Here is a 20,828-nt window from a genome sequence, read left to right as displayed (position 1 = left end):
CAGGCGACTCTCTAACCCGCTGCTGCAGAGGGAAGCAGGGCCTCCAGGGATGGAGAGGTAGGCCCCGTACCACCCCCATCTCCAGCCAGTCCCAGGCCAGCACAGGCGGACAGCACGCCGGCCTCCGCTGGTCACCTGGAGGGGGGGGCTCACAAGTTGCCCGGGCACCGGATAGTAAGTACACGACCCACTTCTCCCAGTGGTCTCGGGTCCAATGTGCGCATCGGCTGCCCGGAGGTGGGCCATCTGAGGCACTTCCGTGGGGCCCTTGTCTTCCTCCTGACCCGCTTCCAGGAGCACCTCCCAAGTAAACGTGCCCCCAGAATCTTCGCTCAGAAGCTGCTTTGCCGGGGTCCCTCTGAGACGTTACAGCACCGGTGAGGACACCGTGGGGAGCTGCTCTCGAAATGCTTCCAGGAAACAGAAGATCAGGCAGCAGGAACAGCGTAGACAGGGGTGGGAAGCTGGGGTCTCCCTCGGGGGGCTCCGGGGAGACCCTGGGGTGCGGCGGTGGGAGGGGGCTTCAGAGCGGAGTCGGGATTCCAATCTTAGAAACTGCGCCTTTCTGTCACTTAAAGAAATGATAAGGGTGACGAAGGGAGCACATGAGTAAATGCTTTTGCCGCCCTGGAGGTGACCGGCCGCGGCCCCGCGATCAGTCACGGGGAAGGACCGACCGGCGCGCGCTCAGGACGCTCAGGCGCTTCACAGCGGCCGCGCGCTTGGAGTGCCAGCTCCTTGCGTCCGACATACACGATTCGATCGGATTCGATCCAGCAGCGCCCTCCGCGGAGAAGCAGCCCCCACTGTTGTCCCTTCCGCTCTGGACCTGCTCCTAGTTGTTTGCTTCTTTTGGTTAGAAAAGAGTCTCCCCACCTTGCCCGCCGCGAACTCACTGGCTCCCGCAGATGCGGAATGAGACCTGCAAACCGCAGAAGCAGGGCACATGGAGTCCCAGAGTCGCCAGCAGGCCACTTCGGAAGACAAGGCCAGGTCCTCACGTGGTCTGTAAGTCCCCGCCAGCCCGACATTTCCCGCCTGGAAGGGATGACAGTGCCGCGGAGCGCCGCCCGGCCCCCAGGCCCTGCGCGCTGCTCCCCCTGCCTTCCTGCCCCGCGCCGCGCGCCTGCCCGCCCGCGGCTGTCCCTCGCATCTGCTGGGCCCTGATGACCTCGCTGGAAGGCTGGGTAAGCCCCTTCTCACCACATTTCCCACTGTCAGGCTGAGAGCAAAGTGGCATAGATTTTCCTAGAAAACCAGGTGTTTCAGGTGACCCGCAGTTTGCACAGATGTCTCCCTTGGAGGTGACGAAAGCCCGTGTGTGTGGACACTCCTGGGGACCTGCTTGTACTGCCTGCAGCCCTGGAGTGAGGACCGCTGGACAGGACCCCCGACGTGCGCACCGCAACCGTGGCAGGGCAGGCTGCTCAGAGAATGTTTGCTGAGTGACTATGTGAGCGTGGGACGCCCCTCCCCTTTCTGAGACCCAGGTCCGCTGGGCCTGGAGCAGAGCCCGAGCCTCTGAGGCCGCGGGCCAGGAAGGGATGGGGCTGCCAGGTGCTGGTGGGGCATCGCTGTGGCGGGCGGGGTCATGTCCCCGCGGGGGACTTCACTGTCCACGACTCGCGTCCAGGTCAGCAGCGAACTCCACTGTTCACGAAGTGATTCCCGGAAGGAGTACCCGGCAAACACAACCACCAAGTCTGCCCATTGTTTGCATAATTGGAGACGTAACTAATGAATATGTATTAACAAAGTGTAAGTAAATATGCAATAAACATATATCTCTGTTTACATCTGTAGATTCAGGTTTCGTTAAGTTTGTGATACATTTATGGCTAGAAATGTACCCTCTCATTATTGAACGCTGGAAAACTGCACGGGGTCACCTGTGTGATTTGACTGGCCCATGACTTTAATGTGGCAGATACTCTATTTCAGTGTTTTTTCTGTATCTGTACATGTTTAATAAGATGAAGTCCATGATTTGCATGATTTCAAAGTCCTGTCCCTTTTACTTATTCTTATGAAAAAAAAGTTACAGGGCGCCGGGGTGGCTCAGTCAATGGAGCGTCGACCTTTGGCTCAGGTCGTGAAGCTCTACTTGAGCCGTAGCTGGAGGGTTTTCACCTCTCAGGTTAGGAAGGAATTTGTGTGTTCTGGCTGCTTGAGGTCTCATTTTTCACTTTTCTTCATATGAATCTGTTTGTCTGTTTGTTGCTGTGTAGTAAGATAAGGGTCCAAATTTGTGGCTAATTAGTAGCCTGTCACTTATTTTTGCCTTGATGATATGAGATGCTGCCTTTACCATAAACGAAATCCCATGTTCCCAGCTTCCGTCCTCTCTGCTCTGCCTTCTGCTCTCCTCGTCCAGCCACGCACTGGACCCGTTTAGTTGTGGAGACTTCCCGTCAGGTTTTCGTGTCTGGTGGGCCTGCTGCCCCTCTTCCTCCTTGCTCATCTGTTGCAGGGATTTTCTAGAGATGCTGGCATGATTACTCATCCACATAAACTGTATGATCAAATGCATGGCTGGAACATACACTTGCTGGCATGTGTATTGAATTTGGGCTAAATTCATATATTAACTCGGGTAGAACTGAGTCCTCCTAGCCAACATCAAAGAGTCCTTCCCATCTGCTCAGGCCTACCTGGGAGGCTGTCAGAAGTATTTGAAAGTTTCCCCAAATATATTTTCAATTGCTTATCAAGTTTATTCATAAGAATATTACGTTCTTAGGGCTCACGGGTGGCTCAGTCGGTGAAGCGTCTGCCTTCGGCTCGGATCATGATCCCAGGGTCCTGGGATCGAGTCCCGCGTCGGGCTCCCTGCTCCGTGGGGAGCCTGCTTCTCCCTCTCCCTCTGCCCCTGGTGCTCATGCACTCTCTCTCTCAAATAAATAAATAAAATCTTAAGAAAAAGAAGAATTTTATGTTCTTTGGTGGTTTTTAAGTGAGATTTTCTCTTTCCTTACATCTTCTAAGTGGCTGTTTGGGTTACATAGGAAGGCAACTGATTTATATGTGTTAATTTTATATCGGCCTAAATGTCCCTAAAGAAGATTTTAAATTATTTAAATAGGTTACTTAGACTCCAAGGTCATGTCAGTAGATGGGGCAGGTGTTGGACCTTCTTCCATTCCGAACTCTGGCTGTGTTGGGTAAAGATCATTTAATTTTAAATACCCAGTTGCCCAGGAAAGCAAGGAGAATCCTTGTGCCCGGAAACAAGGTGGTGTGCATGGTGATGAGCGTAGATCCAGAGCAAAACAGGTCCTTAGGACCAGAGGCCGCCATGTGCCCGGGGATGGACCTGGCAGGTGAGGACTTCAGGCCTCGGGAGGAAGCTGGATTCCTCTGAGCTGACCCTTCAGGAAGGGGTTGGAACTACCCTCCCTCCCTCCCTCCTACCCAGGGGTGCAGCTGGAAATGAGCCTTCTGCCCAGCGCTAGCTCCAGTACACCTGCTGCGTGTGGGTGCTGGTGCAGAGCGAGGCCAGCCTGGGTGCCCCCCCCATAGGAGGACTCCTGCTCAGGATGCACTCTTAAACATCAAGTTTTGGGAAACAGTTAACAGACCCACAGATGGGGAACTTCAGTAGGCACATATAGAAATCACAAAGCAATTTTTTTAGAAACATTAAGCTAAGTATATACTATGTTCTCAAGTAAATAAAGATCGAACTTGGGAGAAAATAAAACAGCTTTTAAAACAAAAATAGGCAGATGGGAAAAAATGCTGTACGTGGAAAACAGTAGTGATGGCACCTCCCAATCCTTTCTCCGGATTCAGGGTGAGGGCTGGGCCGTGCAGCAGGTGTGCAGGAGCTGGTTGGGAGAGGCAGGAGGTGGGATCAGAACTGGCGGGGGCACGGGTGTGTGGGAGGCAGGCTCCCACACCGAGGTCGGCCCGAGCAGCCAGCTGCAGGGCTTGGTCCTGAGGCTCCTGTCTCCTGGGTGGGAAAACAGCATCCCAGAGGTTACACTGGGACCCCTGGGTCCAGACGCGTCCCCTCCCCTTTAGAAGGAGCTGTTCCCAGTGGGTCTTCTGTTTTGCTCAGGCTCCACGCACCCTACTAACTGACCTGTTCCTGCCCATGCCCAGCCGTGCCCAGGCCTGCAGTGCCTCCCCGGAGGGCAGGGCACCTCTCCACGAAGACAGGGCCACGATGTCCCCACAGAACGACTGGGCTGGAGGGACCAGGGCAGAAGCTGACTCCTCACCGCTGCTCAGCCTGCCCCGAGCTCCCTGAGGCTCAGAGGTGGAAGCTCTGTCTCTCTACCCAAGCATCCTGCAGCCTCCAACCCCCTGACCTTCAGACCAGGAGTGGCGTTTGCAGGGATGTGCCCGCTCTCTCCCACCGAGCTGGAGCTGCTCCTGGAAAGGCATGGCCCATCTTCCTCAGTCTGACCCATTTGGACCCCCACCAGACACTGGCCCCTGTCCTTGGCACCGTTTCTGACTTCTAGGGCTGACAGTCATCTCCCTTCCTCCTTCCCAGTTGGGTTCACTCTTACCGTTGAGGCCAGTCTCTGCCAAGAGGTTTCTAGAGCCTCTCTGCACCCTGCCGCCCGGCCACTGGGCATGCCACCTCCCCAAGGCCAGTGGCAAGAACTTCAGCGTCCACCCCACTGTGGGTACCACACCTGGCCCTACTCAACAGCAAGGTGGGGTCCCTGGCTGTGGTCGTCCTTGGGAGAAAAGTCAGACCTCCTCTGGGATCCTGGTGGTCAGGAGAGCTCTTCGATGAGGGCACAAGCGTCTGCAGGGAGCTCCCTGCCTCGGGGATGTGGTAGGGGACGGAGGCCCCACTCACACTGGAGATGAGGTCCGCCAGAGATGAGCTGTGCACACCAGCACAGCACGCCTGTGTCCAGGACGGACCCATCCCTCAGGAAGACACAGTGGTCACAGGCACGGGGAAGGTGGGTAGATGCTCTGTGCTGCAGGCACGTGGCCAGGCCCTCCTTCCTCCTTCCCAGCAGCGAGTGTCTATGTCTGTGACCCTGGGACACCAAGTGGGAACTTCCAGGGGCCCGGGACAGGGCTTTGCCTCAGGAGAGTTAGGAGTTAGGAGTCAGGAGTCAGGATTCAGGAGAGTTAGTTAGGAGGGTGTGCATTCCAGACCCAGCGTGAGAGGCAGAAGGTAGGGAGAGACAGGAAGCCTTCACCCTCCTCAAAGCACACGCAGGGCATCCAGCTAATTCCAGGATTTTGAGTACCTCCATGAACCCCGATCAGACACCCTCCTGGGAGAAGCAGAACCATTACAAAGTTACCAAGAAAACAGATCCCGCATTTTCAGTCAGGTTCCTTTGAAGTTTGGTACCCTGTACGTCCAGTGTCAAATGTCAACACTTTTCTTCTTCCATCCGATAGGGTTGTGTAGGTCTTAACAACAACAACAACAACAACCAGCCTAAAACTAAAGTATCAGTTCACAGAAAGTGGTCTACCCCTGCGAGCTGTTTTATGTTGGGCCAGGTCAATTGGTAAAAGTATGATAGAGCTCAGACCTTAAAAATACAATTCCCATAGTCTGTACTTGTATATACTTCGAAAAATTCAGTTGCACGTATAGTCATAAAATCAAGATATAAATAAACTAAGATCAGCTTTTAAAAAGAAAAAGAAGCAAAAACACCGAGGATTAAGGCCATGAAATGCGCGTTTAGTTAGGCCGCCTGGGCGGGCAAGAGTAGCTCAATGTCTTCCACAGAGTAAACCACCGTAGGAAGCCACTCTCCCCAGGTAACCACACTGTCGGGTGCTGGACACACCGTCTGGCCCAGCCCAGGCCCCGTGCACTGACCATCCCAACCAGACGTCGCCACCCTGGCCCCTGGCCTCCGCGGGACTGGCCTCCTTGCCGTCGGAGGGCCTGGCCTCGCGTCCGTCCCCTTCCCACTTGCCTTGCTCCGGATGAGCTACACCCGGCTGTACCTCAAAGCCCCGGGAGACAGGATCGAGGCGTAAGATGTGGACAGTGGCCTCTGCCGCTTCTGAGTCTGACCTCTGCCCCCCCTCGGCCAGGCTGGGTCAACGTGGCCCCTGCCCCTTGGACTTCCCAGGACGCCATGCCTCCCAATCGCTGGGTCTTCGGCTTGGGCCCCTGGCTAAGGTGGCTTCCTTGGCTCCCTCTACTTGTGATAAATCATACCCACGGTGGTTTGGCTCACGATGCACTTGGGAGAGTGACTCCAGGCCAGGCAGGCTTCACTGCTGGTCTGCAAACTGGTCAGCGCCCAGCCACACGGCGCGAGCCCACGGGTCCGAAGCTGGCGGGGGCCCAGCCACTCCACATGCGCCGGCGAGCCCACAGCCCCGCGGACGGTGGCTCCAGCCCACCTGCCACCCCCACCTGTCCTGCATCCACACCGGGCACAACCTCACTTCCACACGTCTTACATATATCTGTCACCTCCCACCCTCTGTTTGTCCCCACCGTGTCTCCTGTGGAAGTATCCACCCACCCGCCCGTCAAGGTCCTTCTCCATCACCACTGAGCACTCCTCCGGAGGCAGGAGACGCACACCTCAAAAATGAGGTCCACTACATACACCCTACACTAGGAGCGGGCTACCCCCCCAGGAAAGTATTCAGACTCCTGCCACTGAAAATCGCCTGTGTCTCTTATCAGCTGTTCTTGAACAGCAAGACACAGAAAGAGACTATTATGCAAACAAAGAGAAGCGTGAGCCCGTGCCCTCCGCACGGTCAGCGGGCGCGTGCTCGGAGGTGCCAGCCCTCAGGGGCCCCCTCTCCTCCACGGGCGCTCCCCAAGGGCCACTGCAGGTGGGTTGCTTGGCAATTGCTTTGGAGCTTATTCAGGGCCATGATATTGAAGTTGGGATTCTACTTCTGGCTTCAGTATTCCTTGCAAATTTAAAATAACAAAGTGTTTAAAAATATATCATAACGAGTAAGTCCCAACTATAAATGCATCAGGGGAGCTGCAACTGACTACATTTAAGGTGTTAAAATAGAAGTTGATGGTGACCCCACATTATTCATCACATCGAATGGAGATGCCTTTAGATTTATATTAAATTCAATTTAAATGCCATCAAAACCATGGTTGACAAAGTACTGACAGATGAATATTTTAGTATGATTCAATAGTAGTAAACTGTATTTTCTTACCTTGAGGCAAGGTGAAGGAGTTTTTATATGCAGTAGGTTGAACTGGGTTTGTAGTTACATGGCTTATGATTTCCATAAAATAAAATTTTATCTTGAAAAAATGATTTTAAGAGGTTTAAGTCTTGAACCCTGAAAACATTTCTTCAGGGTCCTTCTTGCTTTCCTCATTACTTTATACTATGAAATCCAATAGCTTCCTTCTACCACTCTGCAAAATACCTTCTGGTTTAGAATTAACAATTAGTCATTTTAAAGGACTCATGTTTGATGTTGATACTCAGTAATACTTCATCTTGATTTTTCCACTTAGTTCTTGGGTACAGCGGGGTAAAGTGCCTTACATAGAAATTCACTTGTACCTGGTACTGAATACATAGGTGTCGAATGAATGAATGGAATGATTGATTAATTGATCAGGGTGACTAGACTCTGCAACTGTTTCTGGGAGAGAGTTCACAGCCTTTTGTCTGACCGCTAGAGTAACCCTGGGCTTCAAATTTTACGGGTCTCATCACACAAGGATACGACCGGCCTCCCTAGAGATCACTAGTGATATGTACATATTGACATTATATATAGTGATAGATACTGATATGTAGAGATTATTGGTTTTCTCCACATTATTATCGACACAGAGAAATGGAGACTGTGTGTGTGCTGAGCCTGCCAGCCTCAAGCTCCATGCACCTGCACCTCAACCGCTACAATGCTCTCCATGTCTGGTTCCTAGAGTTGAGAGCCTGGCTTTCCAGTCTCTTGTCTTCCCTGTGGATTTACAAAGGCTCATGTGCTAGGATTACATTTTGAAAAATATTTCAAATGTATTATTATTTACGTTAGCCCACTGTATTTCTAATTCCTGTGAATTATCTCACTAACAGTGCATTTCTAAACGGACACAGCCACACTTTGGGGTAAGCACAGATGGAGCTGAAAGTCAAGAAGCCAGGGCTCAGCTGTCGCTTTCCAAATAGCCTTTTTCTAACAAGGAGCCCGCTGGATTTAAGAGCCAAACTTCAGCCACAAGAGCCACGTCCTTGAGAAAACAACGGATTTCTTGAACTCCGAAGGCTTCCTTTGAAATGCCAAGGGCCAGAGCCTGATGGGCTCAGGACAGAGAGCGGGTCCGAGAGCAGGACGCGGCACGGAGACCTTTCCAACCAACGGAGGGAAGGACGGTCTGGAGTAGCCCAGCGCCGGCAGCCTGTGATCTTCCAGGACACCCAGGGCAGGAAGATGGGGTTTGGGGTGGCCTGTGCCCCCGCCACGTGCCAGGGAAGGGCTGAGCGTGCTGGCTGAGCAGCGCCTGGGCGCTGGGACGGGTCCTGGAGTCAGGAAGCAAGTATGCTCAGACTGCACACACAGGGGCAACCAGAGCAGGAGGGGCGGAGTCTTGGTGGGGGCGACACGAGGTGTGGATTCACATCTGCAGATGCTTCAGGACGGAGACAGAGGTGGTCGGCAGACAGTGAGGAAGAGACCCACTCCAAAGGCTTCTCATTCCCCCGGGAGCGGCTGAAGATAGCCTGCACCAGGACGCTACCACCCCACCACCCATACCGGGCCACCAGCCGCAGAGGCACCTGCCAGGGAAACTGATCCTGAGAGAGAGGAAGGAGGCTCTGTGTCCACACAACTCAACAGTGGCAGCAAAGTTCGTACCAAAAATGGACCAGGGAGCTGTCCCCTTGCTTCTGGTTTGATCCCCACCGTGAGGCAGAAAGCGAGGAAGGCCGCCGGTGGGGCTGAACACGGTGTGGGTAAAGGTGAGGGTGGAGGGACAGCGGGTGGACGGTGTCTGCAGCGGTCAGCGTCGGCCTAGCCCCTGCCCGGTGCCCCGCTGGCCGAGGAAGATATTTCTGCTCTGTGAGCCTTTTCATCAACGTCAGAGAGAGAGATTTTCAGAGACAATGGGGAGATGATGAAGTACACGTTCATTCATTCAGTCAAAAGTATTTGCTGAGCACCTGCCATTACAAAGGACGGCGTCAGGGTGGGAAACGCAACCTGCATTTCAGTGACTCACCGGACGGATGTGCAGGTGTTGCCTGCTCGTTCTCATGAATGCCCTTTGGATGTTGACACGGTGCCCAGCGTCCCTCCAGTGCAGCTGCTGTGATCAGTGCTCTCTTCGGGGGTCCTTCTAGGTCAGCTGGGACTGCCCCCAGCACCCTGCAATGGGACTTCCCAAATGACAAGAAATGGGCAAGGCCGCAGCTGGGAGCGTCCGCCAAGGCACGTACCTAGGGCCGCATTCTCTGGGCCGTCCTGTTCCTCACACCTGCTCCGCTGGCTCGGTACCCTTGGACTTGTCCACTCGAGACGGCAGGCTCCCGCCCGCCCACCCTCCCCCCGAAGCGGTGCCTCCTCCCACAGCTGCTTGCAGAGAGGAAGGGACAAAGCGGGTAAATAAGAAGGAAATGTTGCGTTTTGTTTGGATTATAATGAAGGAAGCACATTTTTTCTCAGGATCCCTCTCTTACGCATCACACACCCACAGTGGTTTTCCATTTTGCTTCATGGACTTGAACTGGGTCATGTGGCCAAGCCTCACCTGCAAAAGGTTTCTGGGGAAGTCAATGTACAGCTTTCCAAGCACTACAGGAAGAAGGAATTACGGAAGAGAGGGAAGAGCCCTGAGGACGAGGGGGCAGCTGATGAGGTGGGCCACAACCCTCTTGCAAACGGCGCGCAGCCCTGCAAAAGTGCGGGCCCCGGGGGGCTGCAGGTGCATGCCTCCGCGTCAGGCCGACGCCCCCATAAGCCCCTGCGCTGCATCTCTCCCTGCAGGGCTCAGTGCAGCCTCTCAGGTCACAAAAGGGTGACCTTCTTCATGGAGATCCCACGGATAGCAGCTTACATTTTAACCCCTGCTCTCTAGCTTCTGAGAGATGACAATTTATTCTGCAAACAAATTACCTTGATCTTCATTACAAGGAACGCCGTCCATTATTTCATATCCAGGGTGGAAGGGGTAGATGCCGGGGGCCATAAAGCATGTTTCCAATGCGCGAGCTCCACTCTGCCTTAGTCAGATATTCAAGGCTCGTCTAAAAAGCAGCCACTGATCCAACATAGTTTTAAGTGGTGCCCCTTGCAAGTGCTTAATTTTGAGTGTCCCATTATTTTTATAAATGTTTAGAAATTTTTTTCCAAAAATATTTTTAAATTAATCCTACAGGAATCATATATTTTTTTTTAAACGTGTAGTAGGAGGGGAGAACCGGTTTGGGAGGGTGTTTAATTTCTGCAAGCCGTCGGTGACTTACAGATGAAAGCAAAGATCTGCAACCCTGACAGACAGAAATCAGGAAAGCAATCCCCAAAAGGGTTTTGTCTGCTTCTCGGCTCTGCAGCACCCGACGGGGACTCAGACGTGACAAGGACTTCACGACGTAATGACACACCTACAGTACGGCATTTTGCCAACCCCTCACATGATCGACTTGGAACAAAATTACTATCTGATTATATATATTTGCCTGTCACTTGTCAATTCAAAAAATATATATAGTTTAAAGGAGTATTTATATTTTTCTACTTGTCAGAATCCCAATAGACACATTAATTACAAACTTTACTTTCTACTCCTGAATTATCCTGGTCTCCGAAGGCCATAGATAGACACCAGAACTGAATAATTCTGAAATTATTCCTGCCCGTGCACTTAAAAATAGAAGCCATTATATTTCCCAACTTTTGCCAGATTGCAAATAGGTGAGCAGAGTGAAGGATGTGGCCGTGATGAGTCAGTGCTGACTCCGCTGCTAGAATCTCATCAGGCCCAACAAGTGTCAAAGGCTTATGGTGCAGCGGTGCCCGAGTCACGTGCGGCACAGAGGAGTGCCCTCCGGCGCTGGCGTGGAGCCCCGTCCCGGCTGAGGTGCAGGCCGGCCGACCTCCCTCAGGTGAGCGGGCACCAAGTCGGGGCCACCGATGTGCCCTCAGGGGCCTGCGACAGGAACCAGCAGATCCCACTTGTAAAGATACTCGGTTGAAACACACACAACCCCAGTCAGGCTCCAGCCAGTTAGGACCCTCACCTCCTCGGCCCAGGACAGAAAGAGGCCCAGCATTTGGAAAGAATTGCTTTAATGTACCCCCAGCAAGGGGACTCCTCGTCCTGAGCAGTCAGGAAGCCCGGGAAGACGGAGCTTAACTCCGTCCAAAATCCCCAGGCAACAGAATTCTGTGAATTAGTCTGATCTCAAGAAACTCCAAAGTCAGAAGGCCAGATGCTCACAATGATCTGTATTATTTGGGAAAAAAGACAAGACATTCACGTTAATTCATTCTCCCCACATGTTCAGGTGCTATGGCTACGTGGCCTCCCCGAGCTCCCGGTGGTGCCGAGTCCTCACCTGGCCTTGGGAACGTGCCTGAGAGGGACGCTGTTCGACTATGCACCTGTGGCTTGGGGGCTGTGGGCAGGGGGCTTGGGGACACGTGCGGGAGGCGGCGTTTGAGATGGTCGTGCCTCTCTGGACCCGGAACCACCATCCCACCTCTACGCGTGCGCGCTCCCCGTCCTGCACCCGCGTGGCCGGCCCGTCAGCGCGCCGGCAGACTCCGGTGCCCAGGGGCCGGCCCGGGGCTGGACGCGTGGCCAGGCAAGGCCGTCAGCATAGCCCGCGAGATGGGCGTCTGCGACCAGCCCAGCTGCCGGGATGGTTGCTGCGTCTGCCCTGCTCTCTGCCTCCCCTCGCCCTGTCCCTCCCTAAAACGTCAAGAACACGAGGCACACGCTCCGTGTGCAGAGTGGAGGACAGACGCACAGCAGACCCGTCCTCCCTCTGCTTGAGGGGAGGGGGCCCTGGACGGTACCGGCCCTGGGTTCCCCGGGACCTGACGAGGAGAGGAGCTGCCGCCGGAGGAGCAGGAAGCTGGGCCCGTGTCCGCGGGGGAGCCATGTCCCCCGGAGGAGGACAGTCAGCAGTGTGTCTTGAACAAGAGTCCCTGTAACCAAAGCCCTGCGCGGTCCCCTCTGCCCTGTCCCACCTGGGGCCCTTCTCCCAAACCAGCAGTGCACAAATGCCCAAGGAACCCCATTCCCCATCCAGTGGTTACTGTTAGGACATTTGCTGGGGTTTAGTTGTGGGTGTGTATGGCAAAGAATTTGGAGAGGACGAGCACGTATAAAAGCCAGACAGCAGGGTCATCGCTGACCCTCCGTCACCATCAGCCCCGAGGGTTGCACCCATCCCCGAATTCACTGGGGCGCCCTGAACTCAGCCGGGAGCCCCTTGCTAATTCAACAGGAGCTCCTGATAAGAGGAAGGAGCATGTCCAACGGGTGCTGGAGTTGCGACGGGAGAACACATTCCCTGTTAAACAGAAACTCGGCGCCGTGGTCCCTGCACTTCTGTCACCCGTTCTCGTGAGAGGCTGCGTGGTGACCACTGGCCTGTCTGAACTTGAGGGTAGGCTGATGGGGAATTTACCTGTGGAAAATAAGGTGTCCCTCTGTGGGCAACGGGGCCTCACGGTCCCTACCACTCCAGGACCGGTCCCTCTGCGCGTGGACAGGCCCCTCTTCCACCCTGACACCTCCGTGTCCACGGACGCACCAGCAACATCCCCCTCAAGGACACAGGTGGACGGTCCGCCTCCTGGTATAAATAAACGGGAACCTCCCGGCCAGCCATTCTGTGGTTTGGGGGTTTCAGGATCGTTGCAAAGTGAGCATAAGGCACAGGAACAACATTTTTGGAGGAAAAGTACTTTTTATATTCTAAAACAGAGTGGCAGAAAAGAATTAGGCAGCCTCTTGTGGACGCTGAGCGCGCAAGTGAGCCGTGGTTCTCCGTGCGCATGGCCCGCTGGCTGTGGCTTCTCTCTCCACCCATCCTGAGGCTGCAAGTTCAGCGAGCTTCAAGGGGGACATGTACCTGACAAAACAAGGACTTAGCTGGAAATGACGCACACAGTCTGCACGACCTTCAGCATGTTTACCATGCCTTAGAACATGTCAAAAGTGAAGCCCGTCTGTCACAGGCCCCCTCTTGGACTGGGATTCCAGTTTAGGAAGGAAATGATGGAAGTGTAATTTTGTGGCAGAGAGGGGCTGAGCACCTCGGAGGGTCCCCACGATTGTCCTCAGCCAAGCGGCAGGAACTGCTGACCAGAATTTCTGAGGGCCTTGAATGAAAAAGATGCCTCCTTGTTCGCTTTTGGTGATTCAATGCAGTAAGACTAATATTCCTTGGTGAGTTTCCTGGAAGAAAGGTTGCCCTGAAAGACAACTGAGTCTGTGCCTCCATCCCAGGGCCCTACGGGGGGGAAATCCACTTGGAAATTGGGCTTCGCCTCACAGTGTCTTTGTCAGTGTTCTTTTTTCTTTCCACGTATTTTGAGAATGTTTGTTAGATTCAATTCACAGGTTTGGGCTATTTATTTGCTGGGATTTCTGCCCTCAGAACACAAAGCCAAGGATTTGTAAAACAGTCTCCCTCGTGGCGTCTGTGGAATGCCACGTGGCTGGCGGAATTACGGAGTGAGGCCACGGAGTGCTCGGGGAAGAAACAGGAGGGCTGGAAGCTTCCAGAAGCAAGGACTCCCGCAAGGGCACCAGGAAGCCTGGGCCCTGGTACCCCTGGTTTGGGCCCAGGCTAGCCTCTATCGGTGACGAGGAAAGACGTGACAGTCCCTGGTAATCAGGGCAACTGAAGAATGCAGTGGGCATCCATTACCCGTTCACTGAAGCTAGACACCCGTCACCATGGTTCCCGTGTGTACACCTGATTAGCTTTCGCCTCGCTCACCTTTTAGGGGTATTTACCGCCTTTACTGATAGGCAGGCACTCTCTCTACCTGCTGTTCACAGAGGCAGAAGCGAGAGCTGTGGCCCTGGAGCGGGCAGCCGGGGGGCACGCTGGCCCCCCTGCCTAAACCCCGTAGAAGCAGAGGGCCCCACTCAGAATAAAATTAAAATCCTCACCACCTTTTAGAGAAGCGTGAATAATCTATAGCTTATAGACCACACTAGCAGCTTTCCATCCGTCCAACCACAATCCTCTGCGAGAAATAGATTTTTATATCTACGCACACAAACACACCTGAAACACCCGTTCACAAAGCCTCCTTATCTACCCAATGACCTTTTCTATTTTATTTTGTTTAAAGGAACCTGCTAATTGATCTTATGACCCCCTGTGGGTCACAACCCACACCTTGAAAATAAGCCTAAACTACTTAGACCACCTTGCACATTCATGAGTGCGTCACTGCGGACCCGCGGTTAGAAGCATCAGTCTGTTTGGTTGTTTCTACCTGTGGGGCAGATACTTGTGTTCCTAGAGCCACACGCTCTGTCTTGTATCAGGAAGCGTGTATTCAAGAGACATCAGGCTACATTTCTAACTCAGCTTCCAACGACCACTACTGCCTGAGTCCTTATGGAATTGAACCTAGTACTCGGGCACTTAAGTAATCTAAACTCAACAGAACAGGTAGGTGTTATGGGTAAACTTCGTACAGGACTTTCTTTGTTCAAGGAGGTCTTTCTAACTACAGAAAGATCCCACATCAACCCAGAGAATCTTGAGATTATAAACGCTTCGATCTAGAAGAGATCTCATTGATCCTCCGTCCCGATTCTTGTCCTATGGATTAAAAGGAAAACACTTAGGGATCAATTTGAGCAGGCTAGAATGTGTAAGACGTGCAGTAATGCAAGTTGAACTAAGGGACGTGCTGACATGGGCAAGGCCAAGGCCACGCAGCGGGGGCCAGAATGAGGGGCCAGACTTCAAGGCCGTGCCCGTGGGGAGTTCTGTGTCTGTGCCATGGCTGTCCACCGTCCACACTCACCTGCCCACCAGGACGGGAGAAGGAGAGTCGGCAGGATCGTGGGCACTCTGAACTATCTGCACATCTTGCAGGGTCACCCAGAACTCTGAGTTGAGAGAGGGGATGGGGGCCGTGGCTCTGAAAACGAGTCATCTGTGCTAAGCTCATCCAAAAGTCGAACGTACAACCCTAGCCTCATTAGCTCTATGTTTCGATGAGGTCAGATTGGGGGAAGAAAAGAAAAGAAAAGGAGAGAAAAGAAGGGAAAGAAAGGAAAGGAAAGGAAAAGAGAAAAACAAGAAATAGGAAGTTTTTTGTTGTTGTTGTTGTTTTTAATTTAAATGCACACCCATGAAATGGCATCCCCAAGGGAAGTTAAACTAAGACTTTGAAATGAAAATTGCCTAAGAAAGGCCATGCAAATGATACAAAAGGATAAGAACCCACTGGGGCCTGCTGCCTGCTTCTCACCCCTGGATGTGGCTGGGAACATTTTCCATTTGTAAAATCCAAGGTCATTTTAGTCACTAGTGAAGTGCTTGTGGAATTATTAATAGAAATTTTGAACAACGCTGCTCCAACAGAATCATGATCTATATGCCTCTGACAAGCAGAGTGTTCAGGATTCTGAGCGGTTTGGATAACAATGGCTGGTTTTTCTCATACAAATGAGCACCTGTCAGGCTTTCCAATAAAGAACTTCCACTCAGAGCATACCAAACTCTCCCTTACCTAACTGCCATCGTCCTAGGATCCCTGGAAAGGTATTTTTAAACGTCTTTCAATATATTTCCTGACTTCCAAGTGCAGCAGAAATAGTTTGTCCACGTGTAAAGCTCCCCTTTCCCCAGCGCGGCTCAAAGCCAGTGAGTGTCTGAGAGATGGCAGGATGGCAGGCCATCACCCTAATCACTTCTGAATTTATTCTTCAAAACCACATCATGAAAATGCTGCAATCTGAAAAAATGGGGTGGGGCGGGATGGGGGGGTGGTTGTTCTCAAGGAAGAAAAACTGGTTTCGGTGCAGAGTTGGAGCGTACCCTCAACTCCCCACGCTACCCTGGACTGTGGTCTGGGCAACGGGCTTCTCCCCAGCTCCCTAATAGCCGCGGGGGCCCCCGGAGAAGCCTCATCGTCCGTGGGACAGCTTCTGGAGCACACGGAGAAGGTGGCATTCTGCTCTCCTGCATCTCACGGCCAGTGGTGTGTAATACGTTGGTATCTGTGAAGTTCTGTGAGCTGTTTGGACAAGGGTCTCAGCCGTGTGTTTACTGCTTTACCAAGAAAGGTCCGAAATCCACAGAGCTAACAATGGCTTTCTTTTCAATGTTAGAAAGTCTTAATTTCTCTCCTCCTTCCTTCCCGCCATCAAGAGAGTACACCACTATGGGAGGGTCACATCGCTATCTTTTTAAAAAATTTCCTTGTGGGTTTGAAATTACCTTTAGAGACAGCATACACAACATCCATTTGCAGCCTGGAAGACTTACGAAGCATTCCAACTTACTCCTCTAATAAAAGATTCTGTAAGTAGCTCAATGGACTTAATAATATTCAAGAAATTGAATAAGATATTAAATAGTTTTTCACAGCCCTTAAAACCTTCTGATTCCTGTCTGCTTTGTGTATGCTTCACTTTAAACAAAATCTTTTTGAAAGAAAATAATTTTAATTTCGTTACCACAATGTTCACTTTGCAGCTGAGTATCGGCTGTGAAAGCAAACGGTCCTTCCAGATAATAAATCAATGACTATGTTATCTGATACGTTCTAAGTTTTGTAGACTCGTCTAGCAGCCTGATCCAGAAAAGGAGCTGAATGCCAGGGTTTCTGTGTGGACACATCCTCAGGAATGGTGCGTTCCATCCTCTGCTTGCACACCCGAGACAGGTAAGGTCGGGGAGGTTACGGGACGTGGCCGGCTGGAGCCAGAAGGCAGGACTCCACAGGCAGCATGCTCTTCCCACACCTTCTCAGCTCACTGGACACTCGATGGATGTCTGTGGATTATATTATCACTCAATAAATATAGAGGTGGGTTTCAACATACTTGCTCTGATATTTCCTGCGGAACACACTGGTCTGGCACTGTGCCAACCGTGGGGCCACACACCTGGGCAGTGGACAGTCCTTCCTAGGCTCCCTGCAGGAAAGTTCCCTAGCACCCGCTGGCCACCAAGGGGCTTCCATGGAGGTCGTGTGGCACTGTGAGGGGCCGGGAGTGGCCAGCTCGCCGAGGACCCCACCGAGAGGCCAGTGAGCAGGACGATGAGGTCGCATAAGAAGGCAAGAGGTGGGTACGTACTCGAGAAGAACGTGGCACTCAGCATCCCCCCAGAAGCCACTTGCTTGTCCGCCATCAAGCCATGCCTTTACACAATGTCCCAAGCCTAATATATTTATTTGTGTTCAAAACCTGGACATGTGTATTCATTGAAACTAGGCCTTGGACCCTTCCTCCTGGCTCTAGGTATATGTGGAAGGGAAAGCCCAAGGACAGGAAGGGTAAACTCCATTCATACCTTGCAGTGTTGTCCACACAGAGGGTGCCAAGTTGCTGATTGGTGGTAAGTGACAATCCCAAATATTCCTTTAATACGTGATCACCTTGATCCATCTTGCTAAGGGGTTCTTCATCCATATGAAGTAGCATAGACAACTCCTGCTCCAAAATTAGATTGTGCAGGCAAAGCATGAATGCGAGGGGACGAGCCTCCGTGGGCAATTAGGGCAGCGTCGTGGTCTTCTGGAACTTAACAGGCTGTGTGTGCGTAAGAGCAAAAGGCGGAGATGTCGTGCATGATTCTGAAGGTTGAGGCAACGTCACCTCAAGAAAGCTCAAAAAGGGAATGGAATTTGATAGAAAGTACAAGAAACAGGATGTGCTTCTGTAGGTCGTTCCCTCCACAAGCCTGGCTGTGTCCTGGGGAACTTGAGTGAGCTAGAAGTTGGCAGTTCACTCCTTAGAAGAGGGTAAATTAAAGGATGTGCGCATAAGCCACAGCTCCGTGCTTCATCTCCATTTCAGAGTTTAACTTATTCTGGGAAATTTAAACTCCATAATAAATCCCAAATAAATAAAGAGGTAGATAGTTCTATATATATATAATCAGAAAAGGAAAGCTCTCAGGAAAGAAGCCGAGGGCTGAGGCCGGCAGATCCTGGGGTTGGACCTGGAAGGGCCCCTGCCCCGGCGAGCAGCCCTGAAGGTGACAGAGGCCGGCCGGAGAGCTGAGACCACGGTCTTTACTGCCATTCTGCATGGCAGTGGTTCTGGAGGGTACGGGGTGCTCGTTTGTTTGTGCAGATGCGGAAGCCCTTTTTGTGAACTCGCTATAGAGTAATTGAAGGAGAACAACCGAAGCTCACTGCTGCTCTGCTTAACTCCGGAAGGGCTTTCCACCACTCTGCACTGGTGCAGAGAAAGTCTGTGTTGCATACAAGACTGAGTCTCTGTTCATTCTACTTCGCTGTGTGTTTACACATATCTGCGGGTCCTGATGGACGTTCATGAAGACAATCCCACTGATGATGGAGGTTTAGGGAATGTGTCATCCACATGACCTTTGGCTGGGTTCTTGCACACAAGCCAGTTTGCAGCAGGGACAGCTGAGTGTGGGTGAAGAGAGCCTGTGGTGGAGGGAAGGACAAAGCAGCCTGGTAGAGCAGACTTTGGGTGGAGACTTGGCTGGGCCAGGAAGGGAGCAGGGGGCCTGCACTTTGTCCAGTGCTGGATCCAGAGCCCATTCCTTGCCTCGCGTTATTTTGGGCCAAGTACAAGTCTGTTCTGTAACTTGCGACAAGTTTCCTGGCTGTAGGATGGAGATGACAATCCTTGCTGTTGTGTAGTGTTGGGGCGAGGTGCGCATGAGGGGTCCACAGTAAGTACACAGAGGAAGCCTGAAATCTACGCCGGCAGGTTCTCCTGTATGATTGGCTGTGCGTCCTGAAAGCTCTGAGCTTCAGCCCCCTCCTGCCTAACATGTGAAGCCCGTGACATCCCCCAGGGACACTGTAGGCTTTGTACAATGTTTCAGTGAGACACTGGATGTGAAGGCGGACACAGGCCCCAAGCAACTACAACAGTAACATCAAAGATACCTGATCGCAGAATCACCAAGACAAATTTAATAATAACAAAATTTTCATCATTCCAATACTGGAGAAAGTACCAAAAAGTAACACAGAGACATACAGTGAGCAAATGCTGTTGGAAAAATGGCCCTGACAGCGTCGCTCCATGCATCGTGGCCACAAACCTTCCATTTGTAAAAATGCAGGATCTTCCACATGCAATAAAACAAAGTACAATAGAATGAGGTCTGCCTGTACCAAATGCATTTATAAACAGAATGATGAAATGGATTGATGCCATTGCTAGGAAGCCATCACTTATTCCGTGGCAGCTGAGAGTTCAGTGGCAGAAATTAAACTTCAGTTCCCTTTGCATTTGTACCTAAAAAGGGTTCCACACGTCTGGCAGAAACTGTTACTAGAAGTTCCCCCTTAAGGAAACATGAGAAGGTGCCATTGCTTTCACCTCCACCATAGCTGAGAGTAGAGCAAGGACCTGCCAGCAAGAGGCTGGACTAGGCATCTACCTGCGGCTGTGTCCCTCCCTGCTCCCTGATGAGACCCCCTCCGCTTCTCACCCCACACAGACTTTAACCAGCCTGTGGGTTTTCGAGACATCGTGATCATTTAACAAGTATTTAATAAGGGCACATACATAAAATAAGTTCAAATCGTCTGCAGATTGTGCTACAGGGATGTGAAGGGAATTTCATCTGAAGAGGGTCCTAACTAGTTCAAGAGGGAGAAGATTCTTGTGAAGAAAAGAAGGCACAGGATGCCTCTGAGAACATGCCTGAGTTTCCAGTCTCCGCCCTCCCTGCGCACTCCGCCTTCTGCACCCCGCTGTGCACCCGGCCTCCTGCACCTGACTGTGCACACTGCCTCCTGCACCCTGCCTCCAGCACCTGACTCTGCACCCTGCCTCCAGCACCCCGCTGTGCACCCTGCCCCCAGCACCTGACTGTGCACCCCGCCTCCTGCACCCCGCTGTGCACCCTGCCTCCTGCACCCCGCTGCACACCCCGCTGTGCACACCGCCTCCTGCGCCCCGCTGTGCACCCTACCTCTTGCACCCCACTGTGCACACCGCCTCCTACCCCTATCTGTACAGCCCCCGTGCACCTGTCTACACAAAGTTCCTGCAGGTTACTGTCCACACAAACTTCCTGAAACTGTCTACACAATTTCTTGTAGCTGACTGTCTACACAAGGTCCCAGGAGACAGCTGCCTACACAGGATGACTGCAGCTGGAAGTCTGCACAGAGCCCCAGCACAAAGATGTGTTTTCAAGAATGAGTATGCACGGGGAGCAGGCAAGGGAAGCCGTGGGAGGTTATGCAGAAGGTCACTGAGACCCAGGTCCTCTTGGGCCAGTGTGAGTCTGCGATCTACTTGAGGAAGGTATTTTGGAGGTTGGTGTGGAACGGCGTGGCGAGAAGAAGGCTTTGAGGCAGGAAACCAGGGTTTGGATGTTGCGGGCAGAGGGGAGAAGGAGGGTGCCGGGGAGGGCCGTGCTGGGCAGAACAGAGGAGCAGGGAAGGAGGACAGAGGAGGCAGACATGTAGGCATTGCTTTTTCAATGATCACGTGACTTCCCCTCAAAACAGTTGAAATGAAAATGTTCCATTTCACAGGTGTCTGGGCTTAGAGCAGAGTGTGCCCCTGGTTTCTCCTTGTCAATGTATGTTCTCTCTGCTCAGAGCACAAATGACTACTTGAAAGTTCTTGTTAGGAAGCTCTGGTGTCCGTCACAGACGTACGATGCAGCGGCAGTGAACGGGGCCGAGGGCTGGGTGCAGGTGCTACTCCGTGTGCTGTGTCA

The sequence above is a fragment of the Callorhinus ursinus genome, unplaced genomic scaffold (genome assembly GCF_003265705.2).
Source record: "Callorhinus ursinus isolate GAN/ISIS: 27379988/994484 unplaced genomic scaffold, GSC_fseal_2.0 scaffold3, whole genome shotgun sequence".
Taxonomy (NCBI): domain Eukaryota; kingdom Metazoa; phylum Chordata; class Mammalia; order Carnivora; family Otariidae; genus Callorhinus; species Callorhinus ursinus.
Note: the sequence above shows the minus strand (reverse complement) of the source record.